The 18,658-nt window shown below is 41.4% G+C and overlaps 1 long non-coding RNA gene across 1 annotated transcript in view; it reads left to right on the forward strand.

Moving 5' to 3' along the window:
• The window catches only part of LOC136651884 (uncharacterized), a 194,131-nt gene that overhangs the window by 125,674 nt on the left and 49,799 nt on the right, over positions 1-18,658 (forward strand). Inside the window, exon 2 of the long non-coding RNA XR_010794549.1 lies at positions 9,488-9,605. This is a non-coding gene — a long non-coding RNA (uncharacterized lncRNA). The remainder of the gene's footprint in view (positions 1-9,487; positions 9,606-18,658) is intronic.

Genomic DNA, 18,658 nt, shown 5'->3' on the forward strand with positions numbered 1-18,658 from the left:
ACAATTCATTCCTACAAGTTTTTTTGCTCTATGGTTAGTAGCAGCTTCTAGTTGATAATCTGTATTATCAGGTGTTCCCAGGGGCAGGCGGACAAGGAGCAGGAGCTGAAGCCGGATCCTGACCTCGTTCCTGGGTGGCACGGAGCAGCTTTTGGCTGCTCAGTTCTACTTGGATTTGCGCCTCCTGAGGTGGTGCAGATCCAAGTAGACCCATTGGGGCCAGTGCAGCACAACACGGGGTAAGGGGAAAGTTTTCCCCTTGCCTTGGTTCGTGCCGATTCTGGCCCCAAACTTGCGCTGGATGCAGTGTAGGGTTACTGGCCTGCTTGCTTCCGCGCAAGTTCGAATTGCGTGCCCAGTTGTACATATTAAAGAACAGCTGCAAATCAAACTCCTTCAGTTTGATATCTGGATAGTGATTCGGGGTGGGGAGAGAAGGGAAACAGCACACTTGCATTTTGGATCCAAACATCTTCCTCCTTTCAAAGACACTTCTAGAGTCCTGAGGAAATATCTGAAACCTGAATAACTAGTGCATATGTGTTCACACTAACAAATTACAATAAAATGTTCTCAGTATCTCTTCAAAAGACAAATTGTATCAGATCTTCTCTCTTTCACAACAAATGTCCTGCCTGACTCATCAGTGCCCAGCCCAAACCCCTGGACCTAGAAACATGAAATTTGGGAAGTATTTTCCTTCCATGATGTAAGGACCCATTAAGAAGGGAATTTTATAAATTTGACCCCTAAGGGGGTGAAAAGGGGCAAAATGTGTTTTCACGGATTGCTCAATGTCTTAGACCCGATGAGATATTGTCTTGATTTCTGCTTACAAAGGTTACCCATACAAATGCTTAAAAATAAAATTCAGGATTTTGCCCTAATCAACCCCTAAATGGGCAAAATTAAATTCAGGGGTGAATTATAGAACTTATTACTTAGGCCTGGCTGGCTTTTTCCCCTGTGCTACTGCCTGAGAGAGGCCTGTGGCCTACATGGCAACTGAGGTCAGGCTGGCCCTTTTAAATTAACCCTTTTAAAGTCAGTATGGCGAGGATAATAACAGAAAAATAACTATTTTAGTGTTTACTCTGAACTGTTAAATGAAGTGTGTTTATGGCTCAGTGTGAAGTTCTGCTACCCCAAGATTTTGACAAGCCTTTCTTCTGAGAACTTGTGCTATTGCCAACCCTTGCTCTGCTTATCCCTGTGTTCCAGTGAGAGGAGAGTTAGGGAGGGACACTGGCTTTTTGGAGAGTTTGGGAGTCAGGAGTCGGTGTTCATACCACTCATGTCATCAGAATATTCATTTGAATTCAAGAGGCTGCTGTTCCCCCTCAAGGTCTGCTTTGCTAATACCATTGACTAGTCCTGGGTCAGTCACTGAAGGTGGCAGGGATTGACTTAAGGAAGGACTGCTTCTCACATGGGCACGCTATGTGGCCTGCTCCAGAATGAGCTCACCCAGCAGCCTGGTGATCCTAGCACCTGAGGGGAGAACCACCAATGTGGTTGACAAAGAGGTCCTTAAGTAGAGAACCAAAGGTCATAGATATTTTTCATGATTTTTTTCACTACAATCTTCTCTTTGTTATTTCATCAATTGTTATAGTTTGAATTTCACTTCATCATTTTTCTGCATCAATATGCTTTGCTTTATTCAAATTACATATAATTTTTCTTAATTTGTTTTCCTTTTATTTTGCGAATACCTTGCAAAGCATGGGTATTATGGTATTATAGCACAAAACCAGTTCAAAATACAAAATAACAATTTATAAAACAAAAAAATTCGATTGAGCCATGACTTTCAATAATTACAGGGTGTTGCCTGACATGCGGTAGTTGTACTAAATTTCAGTTGTTCACTGCAATCAAAGGAAAGTTTATTGGAGCCAAAATGGATTTAAAGTAGTTAAATACCATATCAAAGCATGGGTATCATACTGGTTCATGATAAAAAGGTGAGGTTGGAGTGTATACTGCATTTGCATGACCCAAGGCCCAATCCTATCCAAATTTCCAGCACCAGTGCAGCAGTAATGCGGCCCTGAGGTAAGGGAACAAATGTTCCCATACCTTGAGGAGGCCTCAGTGACTATGTCCCCACCACACAATGCAGTGCATGCCCCATTGGCATGGCTGCATCAGCACTGGAAAATTGGATAGAACTGAACCCCCTGTTGATTGATTATTACTTGTATATGTTCCAATATGGCCAATCAAAGCAGTCAAAGGATGAACTACTATCATTGGGCATAGGTCAGAGCTGTCATTTATATGTAGTCTTATAGAACATATTTTTCAGTATTTGTAATGTGTTTGTGTTTTATGAAAGATACAGCAGCCTGGGTGTGTCAGTATTTTCAAAAACTGTAAGGAAGGGTTCCTGCTAACCTTGTTGCTTGCTCAAGACCTTGTAACAGCTGGAAGCATATCCTGCAATTGTACCAAACCTAGTTTGGGGAAAATTGTAGAATGCTCTTGCTTTGTAACTAAGGTCTAAAATACAGAATTTTGTGCTCTCGAATGATGCGAGTCTTAGCTGAAAACAACTTACAGTCGTTAGACAAGAGCTGCCTTCATTAATGTCTTCCTTGCAGTGAACTGATGCATATCTGATACAGACAGACACAAGAAAATGGATGATAGTGTAAATGTGTTTTAAATTATAGTGAGAGTTTGAGTTGGCTTTGAGTTTGAATGATATCCCGTATAAATGATGAGAGGTTAAGGCATAGCCTGGAGCTGAACTCTCTGTTAAAGGATGGAAAATCTGATATAGTTCATACAGTACAGTCAGATGGATTCATTCATAGTAAGCATTTACCAAAGCCCTCAGTATTGTAGGACCTGATCCTACATCTATTAGAGATCAAATACCTACTACCATAGACATATGTCTAGCTCTTTGCCTATACATGAGAGAGAGAGAGAGAGAGAGAGAGAGAGAGAGAGAGAATGTGCCTATAATTTGATAGATATTAGAACTGTTTTCCAAATAAGGTCTGTCAGGTAATAAGATTTAAATGTAATAATTAAATAAAGAATTAAATAAATTTCCATTAATTTGCTTACTACTAAAACAATTAATAGCATATGTTTTGAAGTACAAAAAATAATATATAATAAAGTGCCTGGCATGTTGTATAGCAGTGGGCCAGGATGGAAGGCCCCAATAGCCCTGGGAAAAATATATTTCCCAAGGGCCATCAGGGCAGATGTGTCCTGATATGCTACTAACATATATATCAGGTAGTAGATAAGGAAGGGGAAAGACCTCTCTCTGCCACTGCCAAAGCAGTCATGCTGCTGCCATGAACACAACTGGTATGTGCAATTCTTAAAGGAAAGGTGGAAAGAGTTTGGGATTGGGTGAGGACAAGTTGGGAATTCTTCTTTGGTTTGAATTTTATTCAAACTGGGAAAAATTCAGTGGGCTTCTAATTATTTTCTTTGAGGTGAGCACTGTAAGCCCACAAAGCTCATATCTCACCCAAGCCCAGCGTGTTTTGCTGGCATCTCTGCTGTCAAAGTAGAAAATACTAGGCTAGATGAATCAAGGCACCTTCATATGCTCATTAAATATTTCAGTAACCCTATAGTTAAACAAAAAACATTCACTATTGTATGCTATTGGTGGGAAGGACAGTATGCAGCTATTCTGAGAAGCAAATCAAGAGCCAGGTTTTGTCATTCTGGAATGAAAATGAACTACCATAGATACTCATATACATACAGTATGTGAAATTTTTGCCAAGTAATCAAGCTCCAATTATCACTTCGCCTTATCTCCGGGTCAATCAGAGGGCAGAGCCTTTCAACTCTGAACAGTTTCTCTGCTAAGCTTAGGCAGGAAGCTGGTTAGTTGCTATAGTTACTTTTCTGGGACGTTCCAGCCAAAGTTAACCTTTTATTCCCCTCCATTCCCTTTTGCTGCTGCAACCTGCTTCCCTTTTGCAGAGGTCTTTTTTTTTCAACACCAGGATTGGATCCCCTTTCCATCTGAAGCAACAATTCCCAGGCTACAATTCAATGGAGCCTACTTAAGAATAACACCCATGGAAAGCAGTGGGTCTACTTCTGAGTAAAAAGGGTTGCAAATCTATGCAGCTGCATCTCTCTGCTGTGAATTGAATTGCACACTCCCAGTTATGTGTTATGGGTTGTATGTTGTACTTAGAGCTTCTGGCTTAACACACAAGACACCTTAAAGGTGGATTTGATTCATGGATCTCCTGCAGTGGTTGCCAACCTTTTTCACTTGCATATCCCTTGGCAGCCCATTTCCATAAATTGTACCCTTCATATTAGCAAAATTTTGTAATTAATAATACAAGCCCTCATCTCCTCTCAGACTTCATGTATTCATCACATATTTTTTTCTTTTCATCTGTTTGAAGAACAGAAGACTCTGCCTTTGCACTGTTTTGCACCAGAAGTGTGCTGAGAAATTCTGGGTGATTGATCACTTTCCATATTATGTTTCAGCTTTTTTACTGTGCTGGTTTTCAATCACTGGTTCATGGATGAATTGATGACCAAAAACTAGCTACTGGTGGGGCTTTCACAGCCAACTAGCTACCTCCCTTCCTGCCTTGCTGGTCCTTGCAAGGCATTCCTGTCTTGCAAGGCATTCTGGAGCAGGACCTTCCTTTTTCTGCCATTATTCCATTCTTTTTCAAGTACCCCTAAAGGTCCTGTTGAGTGTCCCTGGGAGTACATGAATACCAGGTTGGGAACCACTGATTTACTGGTACGTTGTTTACAGTGCACTTACTCTGATAGTGTTTACAAAAAGGTGGTGAAGACTAGAATTTAAAAAGAATAAAAATGTATCTTATGATCTTTTACAATGTTTTTAATAAATTAGAGGCTACAGTTCTTAGGTAACAATTAGTGGTAGGTTATTTTTCAGGATCTGGCCTGGGGTAAAATCAGAAAAAACTATAGTCAGACACCCCCCTAAGTTTAACCCCCAACTTATCCGAGGGTCGTAGAAAATTCCATGACTGTTGGCTCAAAATCTGCCCACGACTTAGCTGTGGGGTCGACTTATAGGCAGGTGTCTGCGGCGGATATATTCTCATCTGTACTTTTTAAAAGTAAAATGGAAAAAAAATTGCAAACTTTTTTTTTTAAATACAGCAATACTTCAGATAGCATTCAGGATATATTAATTCAGGATACTCCACCCCCCATCCTCCACCCCAAAGTGTGGGCACCTACCCTGAAGCAGGCAGCTAATCTGCCAAGACCCCTTAGGCAAAACCCTCCTGTTCCAAACCCAGGATTTCCTCTTGGTGACCCAAACTTTTTCACTGCTTTTTCACCCCAGAAAGGGGAATGGAAGCCAAATTGTTCTACTCACCAGACATTCTTTAACATAGTTATCAGAATTCAAGTCTGAGGAATTGGTCGACCTTCTGAGACTAGTTCTGGTTTTCCCTCTGATTCTCTCTTGCCTAAGGGTAGACACCGGATTCCTACTCCTAATCGATGGCCCATACTATACCTGCCAGCTTTGGCTATCCTGGCTAAAACCAGCTTAAGAACAGTCCAGGACAGTTGAAAAAACTTCATACCCACTAGTCAAAGAGGAGTGAAACCAAAAATTCCTACCTGGCCCCTCAAGGTGATCTGCTAATCTCACATTATTCCCATGGGTAGATGGGTTGGGTCACATGCTTCTCCAACAAGAAATGTTTATGGAGGTGGTTAGATGCCCAGCATGCAGTCTCTTGCATCCTTCTGGCCCCTCCCTCATATCCAGTAGTTTTTTTAGAACATGTGGAATTTGGGCTTCCTGATGCGAGGGAATTCAAAGAGATGAATTATTCTTTAATTATAGTTTAGTATTGAGGACAGTGCTGGCAATTCATGTAATAAATGCTCAATGTATAGGGAAAGTCAAGCTGCTATGTAGCTATGCCATCACCTTGAGCAAACCTCCTTGCCTCCAGAACCAGGGTAACAGAAATAATGACATAGGTGAGATTAGTGGGAATATCAGCTGAATCCCACCAGCTGAATTAGTGGGAATATCAGCTGAATCCCACCAGCTGAATTAGTGGGATATCAACCATGTCTAATCAAAGATTGACTTTTCCACATTCTTTAAACTAGTGTTTCTCAAACTGTGGTTTGGGAACGAGTAGATGGGTCATGAGCCAATTTCAGGAGAGTCCCCATTCATTTCAATATTTTATTTTTAATATTTTAGACTTGATGCTACCATGGTATGTGACTGCATTTGGGAAATGTTACAGATCTGTATTTTTAACAGACTACTATGTATATCAGGGGTGCTCAACACGTCGATTGCGATCGACCGGTCGATTGTGAGGCAAAATGAGTCGATTGCGGAGCCCTTAGTCTAGTCTATAGAGTCTATAGACTAGTCTAGTCTAGCGTCTCTAGAGTCTAGACTTTTCCCCACTCTACAGTTTCAGGGCAGAGCTACCAGGTGGAATGGGGCGGGGCGTGTGAGCCCAAGTCGGCGGCAGCGGCGGGGGGGAGGAGGAGCAGAGTATGGTGGCCAGGAAAGGCCAGAATTGGTGGAAGAAGTGGTGGCGGCAGCAGGAGCGGCCGGCTGAACCGGCCTGGCTCTCTCCTTCCCACCCTCCCATTTGGCGCCTGGCTGGTGCGTTGGCCATGTCACTGTTCCAGTTGGCGCTGGACTTCCTGTCCAGACCAGGCTCCCTGGGGGCTGCCAGCCGGGACCAGAATGACTTCGTGGGGCAGGTGGTGAAGATGGGAGAGATGGAGCTGCGCATCAAGAAGGTCATCATCGAAGGTGGGGGGGGAGAGAGGGAAGCCCCCCCTGGGATGAGTGGGTCATGGAAGGGCCCCCCACGAACCTCTTGGCCCCCCCACCTTCTCTGTTGGGGTCCTTAGTTGGGGTCAAGGAGCCTTATAGGGTGAGGTTGTGGTGGGGGCTCAGCTGCACTGGGGAGGGCTTCCCAGCGCTGGCCTTGGGAGCTTTGGACCCCCCTGTTGCCAGGGAGGTGGGGTGGGTGGGGAGGCAGGTGAGGCAGAGCCTCCCCACAGGGGTCCTTCGAAGAGCGCTGCCGCCGTGTGAAGCGCCCAAGCTCTGCGCATGGGTGCTTGGGTGGGTGTTTGTAAAAAAAACTCTGGTAGATCTCCGGGCCTTGCTGGTTTCAAAGTAGCTCTCAAGCCAAAAAAGTGTGAGCACCCCTGATGTATATGCTTTAACATTGATAGTAAATGGAACTTACTCCTGGGTAAGTGTGGGTAGGATTGCAGCCTAGGATTCTCAAAACTCTTCCTGCTTAATGATGTCACTTTCGGTTATGACATCACTTCCAGTGGGTCCTGACAGATTCTCATTCTAAAAAGTGGGTCCCAGTGCTATAGGTTTAAGAACCACTGCTTTAAACCTTTGTAAAACCATTGCAATGGGCTTAAAGAATAAAAGAACAGAAGTTATGTCCTCACATGTAAACATCATAATTTGAAACAGCAAGATTGGTGGCACAATCTTATGCATGTCTACACAGAAGTAACTCTCGTATTCAATGGAGCTTACTCACAGGAAAGTGTACATTCAGATTGCAGCCTTAGCGAAGAATCAGTAGAAGAGAGTGATGCCACAGGTTCCATTTTTCAACAGACCAATGCAATTGTTATTAATTTGTGAGAAAAGGAAGGCTGTCTTAGAAGGCTATGGGAGAAACATAATTCTCATGTCATCTATACTGTGTCATCATATAGTGTCATTCCAAGGGGAACTGTGGGAGAAAAATTATGTGCCTGGGGGGAAAATGACTACTGGCAGATTACATGAGAGTGTAATCCCTGCCATCATCAGGATGATTGAACAGTGACCGTGAAAAAGATGAGTGGGAAGGTGGTTTTATGAAAACTTTCATCCTTCTGGGGTGCACAATTTCCCTGAAATGTTTTGCCCTAGAATTACACTGTGCTTCAATCCAAGAAGCATTGTTATTAATGTATTTTGCCTGCTACAGAAAGTGGAAGGTAGAATTGCTAATACAAATGGCTAGTTGCTTATGTTAACAGTATATGTACTCCCTGACCACAATCCAACACAGAGTTAGGCATAACCCATTGATTTCATTCTTAAAAAGTAATCAGGACTACAAATAGGTTCTGTAGTGTGCATGCATAGTATAAATGGAATACCTTCTTAAGTCCATGTTAAGTCTTTTCATGCTCATAAAAACCTTAGCTGAAATTTTGGCATTATACAATATCATAATGAGTGACTATTTTCTATGACTGGTTACCATAATTTATTATTCCTTTGAAAATGGACGCATATACCATGCATTGTTATCCATTTTGTGAGTCTTGTCCAATGACATTCCCATCTCTTTCAGCAATTCACTTCTGAATGATCATCAGAGAGCTAACTTAATTGACCCTAAAACTGTTACAGAAGACCCAGACATGGTAAAAACCATCCATAAGTATTTACTAATCAAGAGAGAAAATTGCACATGAATGGTCTCAGACAAGGAACTTTAATGCATTGCATGCATGTTCTATGGTACACAATATGGGTAGGTGGCCTTGGTGGAGTGTATGAACAGTAATTCAGAGCTCATGAAACTCAGTCTAAGGACACCAAGTTAATCTGCCATGGAACTACCTCCTATGGTTCTGTTTCATGACCCACTTAAAAAGCTGGTACTTTTTAAATCAAAAGATGGCAACCATAGCAATGTGCCCTTTACAACTGCATTGTAGGCAGAAATGTAATAGGTACAACTTTTCCCAATATTGGGATGCAATGGTAAGGAAAGCTACATAGTTGAATGATTTCTCCTGCCAGGCAGTTGTTAAAGGCATACTTGCATCTGTTAAAGGAAAAAAAGGCAAATCTGTTGCTATGATTGAACCACGATGGTACTTCAACCTGTCGCAATTCAATACTGAACCCTGATATTATTTGAACAATAAGTAATTTGCTGTTAGAGGTGGAAAGTTGTATTTTCTGTCCTGATCATGGTTTACTGTACAAGGCAACAATACCTTCAACCTCATCTACTCTCACTGCTACAAGCCAAAACTGACTAATTTTCATTTAGCCACCTGACTACTTTTCCCTGCCCAACTATAAAATGCTTACCCTGTTTTTTTTTAAATTGTATGCTATTGCTGGAGTGCTGATTTACTGATGTCATTAAAAGCATTAAATCTGAGGTGGAAATCTCTATTTAAAATATAACATTAGACATGAAATTATAGTTACTCACTGGTTTTAGGCCAGCTATTCATCAATCTTAGCTTCTGTAATTATGAAACTGACCTTCCTTGCATGGTTGATGTAAGGACAACTGAGATAATGAATGTTTATGCCAATAAAGGTTTTTTATTTTATTTGAGATAATTAATGTATTGTAAAATGTTTTAACCAATTCATTCTTCCAGCTTCCATTGGCTTATTTTTCCTGGTACAGTGACACAGTGTCTTCATTTTATTGGCTTTCATTTATAGTGAGATCACAGAAAGGAACACTAAGGAACGTTCTGCTTTTGGCACTGTTCTGTTCCTCAAATAACAAGAGAGTCAACCGATTATAATGATAAGAGGGTACTACTGGAAAGCTGACTGGGTAAGTGATGAAGTTGAGTAATAATTGTATTTTCCCCCACTGTTTTCCAGTATGATGCTAGATAATAGCTTATTTGAATCATATGTTTTCTCATTGTTTCCTTTCCCACTGTATGCAACATGCAAGCTTTTCCAACATGCATAGGTTTTCTCTTTTTCCTTTTCACCCAAAGCAGAAAGCACGCAGAGGTGAAGACCGGTATATGGTGAAATTCTCCATCCTTTGTCTCATAACAAATGGTATATGTTGGATAAACCAGGTATAACCAGAACATTCAAGTATGAAGGTATAACCAGAACATTCAAGTTAGTTATTGAACCACTTAAGCTGCTGATAGATATTCCCTTCTAGATGCACTTTATTCTCAGTATTAAGGAGTGCACATTTGAAAGCATGGAAGACATGAGTATTTCCATGTACTTGTGGAAGTACACGGGAAAATTCAAGCATGGAATACACCATAGTTAACGCACCATTCTATTCAAAAGGCTATAGAAATCTTTCTGATGCCTTCTGCCAGGTCTAAGATAACTGTTGCAGAATATGGGGCAACCAAATAGCTCTTTTGACATCTGATCTTCACACTTTGCTATAACAAATTCTCACTGCATCTGCTTAAAGTTGTCTGTTGTCCTTGGCATGCTAGAATTGGTCTGAAATCTTCAGGAGAACTTCTATTAACTAAGGCCTCAGAAGCAGATTTCTAATAGAAGATTCGGACCAGGGACATGAATTTTCCCCCCATTGTTACTTAACATGTGCATGTTGCCCACTGAATTATTGTGGACACATGCATTCTCAAAATGGCATTGCAGCAAGAATATTTTTGCAGCAAGAATGAAACATTTTGTTCAAACAAAACCATTTTGTTCAGAAACATTTCCTATAAAGACATGTATATAGCATAAGAATACTGGTGAGATGATTGGCACAAAGATGATGTAGCAGTGCATAGTTTGGCTACAGCACTGATAATGGTTCTTTGGCGTTCAAGAGGAAATACAGATGATGAAACAGCATGTCAGGCAGAAAGGTGACATATCAATCATCTGAATGAACAAGAATATGTAGTCACTTTCTAAATCTTGGCAGGTTAGATGCATTAGATTTAAGAGTTCACAGTAAGCAAAGAGCAGCAAGCTAGTTATGAGACCATGTTATGGAAATTTCAGGAAGATTGCACCCCTAAAGCAAACAGAACCTTTTGAGAGATATCAGTTTCACGTGAGAACACAGCAGGGGGCAATCTGGCAGTTGGAGAAGTCAAACGATTTATTTCCTTCTAGTAATTAAGAACAGAAGATGAACCCTGCTGGATCTGACCAAGGGTCTATCTAGTTCAGTATCCTGTTTCCAACAGTGGCCAGCAGATGTCTCTGGAAAGCTCACAACCAGGGCATGATACTGATGAACTTCCCTTATTTGGACCTTTGCTATCAGGGTTTATCTTTTACTATACTGAAATTTGGATTGAGAGAGTTGCTAGCACAGGCCTGTTTATTTCTCAATCACACACACAAACACACACAATTTCAAGGTGGAAGCATACAAACCTTAAATATTGCTTCATAGCCACTGTAGCATGTGCAATACTTGACACAGGTTTTGCTTCCTGACATTTATGGCATTGATCCAAAATTACTAAACTATAAACACAAAATTTCAGATTACAATGCGTCTAAGTGAAAGAATAAATAGTTATGTTTGAGTATGTTTGGTATCTAATGAAGATAATTACCCCTTGTATTTTGTAAGTTGTGGCTTTTTTGGCTAAATAATACCTGCAACAATCTTTGACATTTTTGCAAAAGATATCATGCACAAGCTCATAACTAGGACAAAGTAATTACAAGAATCTTTTGACAGAAATTGTATAGATTTAAGTGTGATGTCTCTTTCAAAATATACCTTGCATTTCTTCTGTCTTTCTGATAACAAGCAGTTTAAAAGTAAGACCTGGGCATTAAAATTATAAAACAGGTTTGTGGAAATGTGTTGGACCATGATTGGTGTTGCATGCTAGTTGAAACTTTGAGGATCACTAAAATTGAGCGGTTGAACAGAATTTTGGATTTCTCTGGTAGGGCAGAGGTTCAGAAGGGCCCCTTTCCTTGAGTGTGTTTCAGTGGGTTTTAGGGGAAGCACTCTATAGAAACCTCAGAGGGCTGAGTACAACTGAGGAAGAAGCACCCTCCTTCGTGTGAGACACACTGACTGTTGGGTAGTGCATCCCCATGCTTTCAAAGCATGTGTATTACACGCTCCCTATTATATGTTTTTGTGCTGCGTTTGTGCAAATTATTTTGAATACGAGTTCTAAAGAACAGAAGAAGATAACAAAATTCATGAGAAAAGTAGAGGAAAAAGATGACATATAAGAGAGTTGCTCATAGTTTGCAACTTGAGGTTGCAACTCAATGAGAGCTTGAGGTGATGCAAGATCATCTGAAGCATTTTCCTTGCTTCCTTCAGTGGTTTAATTGATGCTGTATAATGTTATTGTTATTTGCTCTATATTATCATGCTACACAGCTTTTTCCTTATGGTGTTAGACATTTCGGGTGATTTTTGGGAGAACTTGGAATGGTTCTGGAACTACAGTAGTTATTGTACTCATCCAGATTTTCACTATAAGGACCATTTTCAGGAATGTATAAGGTATGGATAACAAAGGAAGAGTGTGCATTTAAAATCAGTTTGCCTCAAAATTCAAAGGTTAGTTCTTATTATATATTGAAAAACTGATACATAAATCTACCTGGGAGTTTTGAATCAGAAATAATCACAATCTGGGGCTGACAAAGAGAAGTAATCTTGGCTGATAAAAAGGCTGATGAAGAGTTTTAGGATAATGAACAGTTTTAATCTTAATATGCTTATATCAGATGAATATTTTTCCTGCTCATCTGCTCCCTTCCTTTGATTTAAGAGCACAGCAAGCACAGTAGTGTATTTTTAAATGAAAAAAGGGAATGGGCAGATCAAGTATTTCTTATCATGATAGCTGTCTGCCACCACCAGATCCAGCAGCAAAATGCCTCTGAATACCAGTTACAGTGGTGGTAGAGAAGTATAGCTTCTCTCCTGTTTCTGAATTTGGCTTCCTATAGAGGCAGCTGGTGGACAACTGTGTAAAACGGAATGCTGAACTAGATGGGCCTGCTCAAGCAAGGCTTTTCTTATGTTCTATGTTCTCCTTATCAAAGTTTGCATTTTATTCAAACGATATCAAGCAAACAGAGTATAGAAAGGAAGACTTTGAATGGACCCCTGAAAGCTTCCTTTTATTTATGCAATCATACCAATCATACAAGGAAGAATGGTTCAGTCCCCAAAAGGGTCTAGATCAGTGATGGTGAATCTTTTGTGTTTGGTGTATGAAAAATTCAGAAAATGCCTAACTTGACTGTTGCTGGCATGTCACCCCCCAGCAAAGGAGATATATATATAGACACACACACAGGTTCAGCCTATTTATACACGGATTTTTTTATACATGGATTTTACTCAACATGAATGGCTACTAGAAATGAGAAGGAATGTGCTGATCCCTGGAGAAGGGAAAAAATGCATCCCTTTAAAATCAGTTTAAAAAACTGAACAGTCCTTTAACAATAGCCTTGTTAATAAGAGAGAGAGAGGGCAGCTGGCTGACAATCCATCAATCCTTCTCTCTCCAGGTGACCTTCCCTTCCTCCTGAGCACAAGAAAGGTGATCACTTTGCACTGGTGAAGGGAGGGGCTGAGTGAAGGTTGGAGGATGACTGATTGATGGATTGTCTTCTTAATGACTCTTATCTTACATCACAAAGGTCAGCAAGTCTGTTTTTAAATCACTGGAGCAAGAAACTTTGTTTTTTAAATTGATTTGGTATAGTGTTGTTGTTTTTTTGCCATCCACATGAGTGCTTGGAATGGAACCCACGTGAATAATGAGGCTCAACCTGTAGTCCAATTGTGTGTGGTGCTATGTATTATATAAAGAAATGTGAAATAATTACAGAAATGAAATACAAGTAAAACAAACTCACAGCACAATCCTATCTTGCACTAGAGCAGGCAGGCCAGGAGGCCTGCATTGTATCCAGCGCAAGATAGGGCCCCGAAGTGGATCAGCCAGAGGTAAGGGGAAATTCTTCTCGCCACTGCAGCCCCAATGGGTCTCCTTGGACTTGCGCCACCTCCTGAGGTGGCATAAGTTCAAGCAGAGTAGAGTGGCTTGAAGCCGCTCCACACTGCTCAGGAATGGGGGTTGGGCATAAGAGCCAGGTCCCAGACCTGCCTTCCGCTCCCCCCTTGCCCACCCCGGGACTGCCCTCCCCACCCAGTAACACATTCCTCCCACCTCCACCCCACCTTCCCCAGAGCCTTGTGCCGGCCCAGCTCGGCCAACGCAAGGGTCCCCAGCAGAGTCAGTTTGGAGGCTGGATTCAGCCTTTGCAGGCTGGTGCATGTCTTTGCACTGGCCAAGCCGACTCATGAGGAGGTGCAAACGTGCTTTACGGCCCGTTTGTGTCCCTCCTGGGCTAGCGCAAGTCAGCCCAAGGGTGCCACAGGATTGCGCCCTCAGTTACACAGCTCTATAAAATTGAGGGTCAGAAAAGTTTTTCCCAAACTTTATGGTGGATTGATTTGAATTTGGGGTGCTGATTCCAAAAATGGCATCCGTTTTGCCCTATCACATCTAGTTTTGGAGGTATAGTATAGCCTCATTAGTGAATGGTTCAAGCAGCTTCCTCATGAGGAAGCCATGGTGTAGTCTTCCTCATGAGGAAGCGGCTTGAACCATTCACTAAAGAGGCTATGCCGTGACTCCAAAACTAAACGTGATAGGGCAAAAAAGATGACATTTTTGGAATCGGCACCCCAAATATACCCAGGAGTTGGTGTAACATTTAAGGAAGCAAAGTATGTGTTGGCCTGTGTTATTGTTGGGTGTGGGCGAATGCTGGTGTGTCACCCAAAACGTCTTGGCATGTCACCTTTGACACACATGTCATAGGTTTGCCATCACTGGTCAAACCAATCAGGGGACTGTGTTCTGCTGTCATAAACCTCTCTGAAGAATTAAGGCAGTGAACATGGTTCTCCCCTCACCATTTTATCCTCACAACAACCTTGTGGAATAAGTTAGAGTTAGACTAAGAAATATGGCCAGTCCAAAGGCACCCTGGAAGCATTGTGACCAAGTTTAGACTTTTTAACAATTACATTTTGAAATATACAAAAATTATATATATTATGTCAGAAACGGAACAAACAACCAGAATTTACAAAGCTTTGAACAATCATATACAGCAACAGCAAAATGGCAAGGCATAATTTATCTAGACAGAGTGATTCCTTCTATACCAGTGGTTCTTGCCCTTTTTAGCCCAGGATCCACTTCTGAGAATGACAATCTGTCTGGGGCCCACCGGAAGTGATGTCAGAAACCTGGAAGTGAGGTCATAGCCAGAAATGACATCATCAAACAGGAAGTGACATCACTGATGTCAGAGCTGGAAGTGATGTCATCAAGCAGGAAGTTCTTGCCTAGAAACTCAAACTGTAAATGACAAGCGACAGTATTCCAGCTCAGAAACTTCTTCCAATTCTCCCTGCCCTCACTACTATTGCTATCAAGCAAAAAGTAAAACATCTGGAACAAAATATTTGTGTATTTATTTACTACTGTTTTTATTTCTGTCTTTATTTACAAAATCTCAAGCTACTTCTTGTATTTCGCTTGAAACTAACAGACGTTGATGTGGCTATTGATACTGTGCTCAGCATTAGCCAGAAACAAGTGCACCCTACTCATGCACCTCAATACAACAAGTAGCTTGAGCTTTTGTAAATAAAGGAAATAAAAACAGTAGTATCCCCCTCAGAAGGAAGATAAGCCTTCTCCCCCAAGCCTAAGCATGTCTACTCAGAATTGACTCCCGTTATTGGCAATGGGGCTTACTCCCAGGTAAGAGTAGACAGAATTGCAGCCTAAGAGAGAAATAAGAAGAGGGGAATGGTGCACATCAGAAAAGTGGCTGGAGAAGCAGCACTCTCCCTGGGTGTTCCCCCTCACATGCCAGGCTTGCTCTCCCCCCCCGGCTACTCTCTTGGCAGCCAGGCAACCAGGGATCCCCCTTCACCCCTGCAAAGATATAAAGAGAGGACATGCCAGTCAGGGCAGGAAAGGATTGCGGCTTCCAGGCGATTTCAGAGAAGAAGAGAGGTCATGATGCAGAGGACAAGAACAGCAATGGAGTGGCGGCGGCGGTGATGCTGCTTTCAAGGCAGGCTCACAAGAGGGGAGATCATGTGGATTTGCCTCTACTTACCCAAGCCCTGTGTTCAGGTCTCAGTAAGAATAGTATATAATTAAATATTTTGATACTCCCTAGTCTTTTGGCACTCTTTTAACTTTGCTTTCAAACTGATACCAAATCAGTCAATTAATACTATTTGTTATTGATCAAAATAATCAGTGTATTTAACAATAGTCACCTTTTTATCATTTATAATTCATATAGATAGTAGCAATGTAACGGAGTTCACATTAAATGGAGCCAATTCTTCAAATATGAGTTTAAATTATTAGCTCATCATCTGTCTAGCAGCACAAGAAAAACGTGTGCCTCCCCAACAGAAGTGAGGGTGCTGAAACAAGTATGTAGTAGGGCCTTCTCAACGGTGGCACCACAGTTATGGAAGTCCCTCCCTTGTGAGTTATGAATTGCCCCTTTTTTAAAAAATGTTATGGCGGGGACTAAAAATATTTTTATTTTGGTTGGCATTTGTGTAGTGATGGGGGAGCAAAGGGAATTTTTGTATTGTGTTTGTTTGATCTGAGGGCTGTGCCCTGAAGGCCTTTCCCCCACAGGTGTTCTGAGGCCAGGGAAGCCACGCACAGCCTCCCTGTCCCTCTGAACGCTTTGTAAAGCCCTCAGAGGCCCGTAAAACACTTCTGGTTTCATGAAGGAAATGGGAAATGCTGTTTTTATGCCTTCAGAAGTCCTTCTAAGGGCTGAGGAAGCTCTGGAAGGGAGGCAGGGGGTGGGACTGGTGGGGAGGGGGCTGGTAGCCCAGCCGGAAGAAGGGGGGGGCAGTAGCTTGTGGTCATGGCCCCAGGCTGCACCGGGCCTACGATTGCCACTGCTTACAGCAGTTTTTTCTATAAGCGCAGAGCAGTGTCTAGTATGATTTGTCACCTCATAGTTTAGATAAGACAAGGCCTGCCTGTGTAAGCAAGACTTTATAACTTTTTCTGTTCGAGTCTAAGGTTCTAGAAGTTACCTTGAGAGTATGTATACATGGCTCAAATCCTATACTCACTTACCTGGGAGTAAGTGCCATTTAACTCAGTGAGATTTACCTCTGAGTAGACAAGCCTAGAATCATGCCCTAGAGCTCAAAAATGCCAACACCCTTTGGATTTCACTGATGGACGAGGAACTGAGCAGGTGTGTCCCAGAATCTTATCCTGTTAGAATCTGTCTTGACTTGTGTCTTTTTGCTTTATTCTTCCAACTTATTTCACTGTTGTCTTTCCCACTCCTGGATAATCTTTACATCAGTGTGGTTCAACATGTGGTGTCTGCGCTGCATGCAGCATGCAAGGCTCTTTTTGGCACACCCTGAAAGTCCTGCCGCAGCCCTCCCACCGCCTCCTCCCATTTGAGTGCCTCTTCATTCTTCCTGCCACACTGTTCTTGCTTCTCCTTTGGAGCAGGAGAACCAGAGCAGTGTAGCAAGGAGATTGAAGAGCCCCACCACACCTTCTGCCACTTCCACCTCCTTTCAACTAAGCTTGCTGAGTTACTTCAGCAGCGCAGAACCTGGAAGTAATTGGTGGTGACATTACATCACCATCAATTACTTCTGTGTCTGCACAGGCGTGGGGGGGGGGAATCACACCAGGGTCTTGCAGCCCCTTGGATGCCAGAAGTTGGACCACCCTGTTTACATTGCTCAGCATATAGGGCATAATCCAGGGTTTCCCGTATGCAGAAACTTCTTATGTCTCTGAATGAATACATGGGCTTATTGACTTCTAGTAATTTGATGTGATTTGATTTCATGCATGGACTCATTGATTTTCCATGATTTCTAGTGAATTTTCATACAGTGGTGTAGAATTATTATTATTATTTTATTCACATCAAAATGACAACACAGCTGATAATGATCTATACACACAAAAAACACAACAATTATCAGCTGGTAAATCCTCATCCACACGGACATCTGCCTGACATCTAGGTGATTATTATTATTATTATTATTATTATTATTATTATTATTATTATTATTATTATTATTATCTGTTAATTCTCACCAATAGTATGAATTTTGTTTTTCATTTGTACGTAAAAAAACCTCCTCGCCTTTTGAAATTCCAAAAATGCCTGACTGATTATTGTAATGTCACATGTGCTGAAGTTATTTTAGGATAATGAGTCATTTTAATCTTACTTAATAAAAGCTTTACATGGGGCATTTTAGGGAATCTTCATGTAAGTGGTTTTACTAAATCAATTTTTCTCCTTTGGCATTTTTTCAAGGTATGCAAGTCATACAAACTAGCAGCTGAATATGAAAGTCAAAACTGTCAGCTATGGACTTAATTAACTGGAAACTTTTTCAAAATTCTGATTAAGAGGAAATAAAATGGTATTCTTTGACTCTTTTGAGCTGATTTGAAACAGGGCTAAGGATGAGTGTGTTGAATTCATCATAGGTTTACAGGCCTTGGGCAGAGGCTTGCTTTCGTTTGTCTGTGACATTTTGGAACCGTTTGAGTTATTGCACTCTATATAACAACAAAAGCAGTTTGGCATAATATATTATTTTAATTTGTTTGGTGTTCTTAAAAGCAAAGAGGAGTTGGCAACTGTTAGCAAAAGCAAACTTTAAAGCAAATAAAATACTGGGCATCCTAACAAATTGGCTGTAAAGTACAGAAAGAGCAGTGCAGTTATCAAGTAACCTCGTCTGTTCCATTCAGACTTCTGGATATATTTCCATTTCATTCTGTGGGGGAAGGAACAATTAATCACAATGGAAGTGGACCT

Source organism: Tiliqua scincoides, chromosome 5, assembly GCF_035046505.1.
Source record: "Tiliqua scincoides isolate rTilSci1 chromosome 5, rTilSci1.hap2, whole genome shotgun sequence".
Taxonomy (NCBI): Eukaryota; Metazoa; Chordata; class Lepidosauria; order Squamata; family Scincidae; genus Tiliqua; species Tiliqua scincoides.